The sequence below is a fragment of the Tenebrio molitor genome, chromosome 2 (assembly GCF_963966145.1).
Source record: "Tenebrio molitor chromosome 2, icTenMoli1.1, whole genome shotgun sequence".
In the NCBI taxonomy this organism is placed as follows: Eukaryota; Metazoa; Arthropoda; class Insecta; order Coleoptera; family Tenebrionidae; genus Tenebrio; species Tenebrio molitor.
The window spans coordinates 29,361,224-29,367,948 of record NC_091047.1 but is presented as its reverse complement, the minus strand read 5'-3'; the positions used below and the strand labels follow the sequence as shown (position 1 = coordinate 29,367,948).

Below are 6,725 nucleotides of genomic sequence, written 5' to 3'. Positions count from 1 at the left end.
GTTTTATTTATTTATAATGAAACAAAAGTAATCAGCTGCGTATTAAAGGGTATACGGGGTTGCGATTATGTAAGGAACCGGCTCCGTCCTGCTAAAATGGTAAGCTAGAATCCTTAAATGCACTTAGGACTCATCAAAAGATACTTATCAAATAAAAAAAATATCCACAAAATACAAAGCTAATTTGCTCTTTTTTTAACGGGAACATGGGTTAAATGGGGCATCATTAAAAAGCTTATTTTTTTAGAATTAAATGATATAATAGGTTTAGTGATTTGTTCCATAGAATTCTAGAAACAAATTAAAACAGTATTTAAAATCCATCAAAAATTATCGAAAACCAAACCTATGGCAGTAGATAATGTCGCAATTCGATTATTTCATTTCTCATTGAAACATTTGATTGAGAATATTAAAATTTGTAGATAATAGAATTACCTAGCTGGATACATAAGTTTGATATTTGAAACTGTATCATTCAATTAGGTATACAGTAATTGTTTTCAAGTTTTGTGCTCTTAAAATTTGATATCGTTTGACACACCTTGCAATACATGCTTCAATGAAACTAAAATAAATAAAAAATAAATAATCGCATTCCTTCTGGCTAAGGCCAAGTGCTAGAAGTTTTCAGGTCGCGCAAGCGCCTCTAACATGACCTACCGACCACTACTAATAAGTAAGTAGCTGGGACCGACAGCTTTACATCTCCTCCGAAAGATGGTAGTGATTTGAAAAAACCTGATGATTTAACCGAGAATCGAACCCGGGCGGTATGGGTGATAAGCCAGTATCTAGCCACTGAGTAATGACCACTACATGAAACTAAGATGATAAAACTAAATGAAGCAACGAAATAGTATATTAAGTATAAAGAACGGTAATGACAATGTACGGATCGAAGACAATTGTTTGGAGGAGGAGCTTGCGACGACTCCAATATTGTCTGAGATCCGTACATTGTCATTAACGTTCGTCATGCTTATGAGATTTTTTGCGCGATTGAATATTTATTACAAAACATTTCTAACTAGAATGCAATGCGATACGACGCCCTTCACATCGTTTTGCCACAATGTCAATTTTTGTATCGCGTTTCTAAGGCAATCTGCAAACAACTACCGCCATTGCAGTTTTTGTGCGCAAATATCGCCAGTTGTGTTGAAAAACAAGCAGTAAAATGAGTGATATTAGTGATTCCGAAAACGAAGTGGATATTGTAGAAGAAACTTTGAATGTGGGGTGCGTCACAAATAAAGAATTTTTTAAACTAACGACCTCAACGTGTAATTAAGAAGACAAGGAAAATTTGTGGTATGAAAATTTTGTCGCGGCAAGTTCGCTAATATTATTTCATTGCAGCGGCAAGGAATGCCGACCACAAGAGCCGTGTGAGTTTCCAGAAAGTGCTAACATCTTGTCTTCAACTTCTGTCTACATAAATGAAGAATTATTTTCGAAACCAACAACCTCAATGTGTACCTAATCAAGAAGACAAGGAAAATGCGGGGTATGAAAATTTTGACAATGCCAATGTCGCGGCAAGTTTGCTAATGCTATTTCATTGCAGCGCCAAGGAAAGCCGACTACAAGAGCTTTATGAGTTTCCAGAAAGTGCCTCCACATCTTGTCTTCAACTTCTGTCTACATAAAAATTATTATAATAATCGATTAATTTTGAATAAACTTTACTTACCGTTCTAGAACACCAAAAATTACTTACCATCGAGTTTATCGTTAGCAACGAGTAAACAGAGCTTACCATCTTGGAAACAGACGTGGTAAACAACCAAATAGAGTACAATCGCGCAAAAATTTAATAAAATATTTCAATTAATATTTGAACAAAAGGTATGTTGTTCTTTAATTAAAGGATAAACACTTGAGAGTTGTAGATGTGCGTTCCGCAAGGGGGATACCTTGCTTCAATAATTTTTCTGTTAATATAACCTAGGTATATTATCGATGTCGCTAGAGTTTTAAGGTACTTACAGCAAATTTTTATTATCCGCTGATGACTTACAAATGTATTTCAGATAAAGGTGAGCCGATCTGATACGAAACGACTTAAACAAATTTTGTGGATGGTATTTACAAAATGGTCTTGAAATAAATGTAGCAAAACGTAAGGTTTTAAAAATTTCAAGAAGAAGAAAATCAATTTGTATATTGTAGTCTCTTGCAAGTATGGAATTACAACATTACGGACATTAATGTTACTTGGGGTGACTTTTGATCAGTTAAAGTCTAAATTAGAAACTAGTTAACCTTCGAATTTGATACATACTTAATTCTAAATACATATCTTATTATCAGCTTATGCAAGATCTATATTAGAATATTCGTATGTAGTATGGTCGTCACAATTACGATGGACAGACAATCGGGTTGACAAAGTTCAAAAGAACCAACTCTGTTTTTGCTGGTTTATTAATAACGGTTTGGGCCGTTTTGGGGAGACACCTACCCTATGTTTCAAAAAATTTCTGGCCAAGTAGGCTCTGAAAAACAAAAGCATTAAAAACGTATGGCTTAACTTGAATCATTCAGGTGTAAATGTGATTGATTATCAATACAATTGTTTTGAACAAACTGTCATAAAATGACAATTTCAAGAAAAGCTTGAGAACGATTCTTTTCCTACGAATCTACGAAATTGGCGTTGGCGCCAAGATTTAATACGCCGCGGAAGTCTTCACTTCCCACTTCGAGGTATACGAACGTAAACAAACGTAACGGGTTACAGTTACAGTTAAGTTATGTACCCAGATCAACAAAAACAAATAAATCCGCGCAATATGTTCAAACAAGTAATGTAAAAACAATAAATAAATAAACAAAAAATTACAACAATAATGTGTTTTTAATTACTCTAGAGCAAGTGTTGAAAATGATAGCCTTGAGCTTCGATGCATATCAGAAGACGCCTTCATGTTCCCAAAAATAGACACCAATGTCTAAGGGGTTACTCGCTCGTATTCTTCCTTAATTCTGCTTTTCAAATCATCAATTGTGTGGACGTTGAATATGGTATTTTTTAAATGAAGTAACAGGTAATAATCAAGCCATGTAAGTGCAGGCCAGAGATCTCGATTGATTAACTTATCGTCACAAAATTGCCACAAATAACCAAGAGTCTCCCGTGCTGTAGCCCCGTCTTGTTGAAAATACCCCTGAATCAATTCATCATCGTGGAATTGATTGATGAAAACATCAAGAATGTTGTTCTCATACCTTTCAGCTGTTACTGAATCTTTAAGATCCTTTCGAACAATTGAGAAGTTGACACTGATAGCTCAGTCTCCTGCGTCAGTTGCCTGAGCCACACGTTTTTAATGCTTTTGTTTCTCATGAGTTCATGACCTACTTTTGAAACATACTGTATTAGAGGGAATAGTTACAGATTTTAGCGCAAAATGAAGTTTTCACCGAAATAATAGCCCCTGCAGGGGACATGCTTTTCGAAGACCGTTAGAAACCATTCTGGTGGAATCAAGAGGATATTTCTTAATATTGGAAAAACATGAAGGTTGTCACCGGTTGCACAAGGCTACGCAAACCAATTAGCTGCAGAAAGGAAAGGAATAGCTAAAAGAATATTAGGTAAATGTAATTCGTCAATTAATACCTAATTACTTAATTAGAAACCAAATTCATCAAGAACAGTTGTGTCCTTGACAAAACAAGAGCTGGAAATGCTCATTATTAATGAATCTGAAGAAATCTCACAACAGCCAAAACTAATCAAATTTGTGTAGTGAACGGTTAATAATTGCAATTTCAATATTGTTAATACAGTTTTTCTTTTGATTTTCCTTTTTTGTCAATTGTATTTCACTATTTCTCAAAACTATTTCCTATCTCCATTAAATGTCAAAGTGACGTAAATAATTTTGAGAAACAGTGAAATACAATTGACAAAAGAGGAAAACCAAAAGTAAAACACTGTAAGTACAAAAATAATGAAACTTGTTTATTGATATCAGTAGATATTATTAGTATTTTAGTGAAAAACTAACCCAACGGAAAAAATATATCGGATCTTGAATAACATTAAAATTTACCTAAGACCTAATAAAAGTTAAATCCTGTTGGGCTACAATATTAAAATCTCAAGGAGTGAAGTAACCCCCAGTGGGATAAATGTGACGTTTTAGTAACTGACAGCGCCACAAAATGTCAGCATTTCATATAGGTTATAGAAATAGTTATTTACATTACAAGCTGCGAAAGTTTACTTTTATGTGCGAGGTGTTTTTAAATGGCCCAGGCGAAGCGTAAGCGTAGCTGAGGTTATTTAAAAACTCCAAACACGTAATAGCTATTAACATACCTAGCGATGTTATAACTATCATAACCACCGCAGATATCGGTTTGAAATCCGAGCTCGTAGAGCGAGGATTTTAAGACATCTAAGGTTGTTATGATTCATAACATCCGTAGTTTGTTCAATAGTTTACCGATTTCAGAATAAGCCGAAGAAAATTTAAAACAATTAAATCCAAAAACTCGTATTAAAATAGATTGAGTTGATATGTTCAGGTGTCATAGTTACATTTGGTTGTTTATACAAACAGACATTTCGCAAAATGAGTTTGAATGATAATGTTTTACCGGAAAACATCTTAAATGAAGCAGAACAAGCTTTAAATAGCTTAATACCGGAAAAATCAAAAGGCAGGTACTTATCTGAAATCATAGAGACATTCAAACAACGGCAGTATCTAAATAAGATTACAACTGTAAATGAAAGTGATATTGGCGTATTTTCATGAACTGGTAAGTGCTCATTGTGTTAGTTCCGTAGCGTATTTATTTTTTTGTTTATAGAGTCGAAGAAATATAGCCCCTCATCATTATGGACGTACCACCCGATGCCCGATGCTACGAAGTGCAGTTTATTTTTACTATCGCAAAGTTCCATCTTTTAAGTAATTATTGTTGTTTTTATTTCCGTCTGTTTGAATTAATAATAAATAAAGTTAGATATTGTCTTCATTTGTTGATTGTTGTTGACATGTCACTATTGTCACTATGGCAATATTACCCTACAGCATAACTGTACTAGTACAGTTATGATTCACCTACCATCCAACTTTTGTAAATGTAATCCAAGGCTTTCTATACTGAAACCGGTAAAAGAGCTTTCGCAGCGTTTAATGTATTAAACTTTTCAGTCTCCCATCGACATTTAATAAAATACAATGATTCAGTGATATAATAAAATTAGTATAAGCTGGCTTGTTGTTAACGTTACTTTAGTAACAATACAAAAACATTATTTTATGACATTTATCAAATATCGTTGTCGTTGAATACTTGTTCACAATTTAGTTTAAAATGCATTTCATTGAAGAAGCTGCATATATTGCGTGCAGAAGTTTGTTGCCGGACAATTCGGAAAGACCGGTAGGTACAATCAAGCTTATGAAAATTTCATTAAATGGTGTGCAACAAATAATGTTTTTCACATTTTTCCTTTTTTGTCGTCCAGGGCACGAAAGTTTTTCATAGCTAGCAACTGATCCCCTAGGATGTTTTACTTTCGCTTTCAATCGCCTTATTAAAATAGAAAGTTACACTTTCGTAGGGGGGAGAATTAAAGTAGGTATCATATTTTCTATTATGGTATAAAAATTACAAATATCGAGCACGCTGCGTATAAAATTAAATATTTTGATATCTCTGCAGTTCAACATTAAAGTGATTTTTCCAGACTAATGGGCCGTGGTCTGTTAGCATTGCTGCACCATGGTGAACAGGTGAACAGGCGAGGACCCATCAGCCCGGAAACATCACTTAACATGGGCACCGGTCGTGAAAGCCTAAGGATACTATTCAACATCAAAGCTAATTTAAACCTTACCTTCTGCAAATTCTATCAGGATAAGGAAAAGGACAACAAAAATACATGATCATCTCAAATATTAACCATAAAAGTTATCATTTTCTATATTACTTGCAGAACTAACAATTTGAAAGCTACACAAAATGTAAAAATTATGATAAAATTTTGGTATACTCAAATAAGTAAAAGAACTGTTTCTCCTACAATATACAAAATTTAATTTACGTAGTACTAGGTAGAGATACTTTTCAGGTTAGAGCATTATCTTTTTTATATTTTCAAATGGCGTATATTTTTCTAGAGCGCTCTGCCACATCCCTAAATAATGATGTAGGGTCGGTGGACAAATAAAACTGGGACACTTAAAATTTAATCTATGTAAATCAGACCATTGAATTGTCAATATATTTGTCAGTGTCTATATAATATGTCATACCAAATTTAACCTATTTGTGATAAAGCCGTAATTAAACGATGCAAATTTGTAAATTTTGACTTATGTGATTGTCATTTTTGTCCCAGTTTTATTTGTCCATCGACTGTACCTTCAAGGAAATGCCAGACTTTTGGGACACCTGTATATCAACCATTGAATTTTTTTTTGTTTATGAATTTTCAAATAGATGCAAGTGCCATAACGTGAATTGAAAAAAAATACATGAGTTTTATTTTAATCTGGAGATTTCCAAAAATTAGAATTATTCAAAAGTCGAATTATTATTATTATTATTACCCGACTTTACAACTGTTTCTTTTGACCCTGCAGCTTGGTAATGGAATTGAGAAGCAAATTTCAATGAATAGATATTAGAAAGAACATTAGCAGTTAAGAGGTTATAAGAAGATCTGGCCTCCAAATTCCTTTCTCAAATTTTAT

At 33.6% G+C, this 6,725-nt stretch overlaps 1 long non-coding RNA gene across 1 annotated transcript; it reads left to right on the top strand.

The window, feature by feature from the left end:
* The first annotated feature begins 714 nt into the window (after window positions 1-714).
* On the top strand, window positions 715-1,700 carry LOC138124583 (uncharacterized). Its single transcript, XR_011157206.1, has 2 exons — window positions 715-1,510; window positions 1,571-1,700. It is a non-coding gene; the product is annotated as an uncharacterized lncRNA (long non-coding RNA).
* The last annotated feature ends 5,025 nt before the right edge of the window (window positions 1,701-6,725 follow it).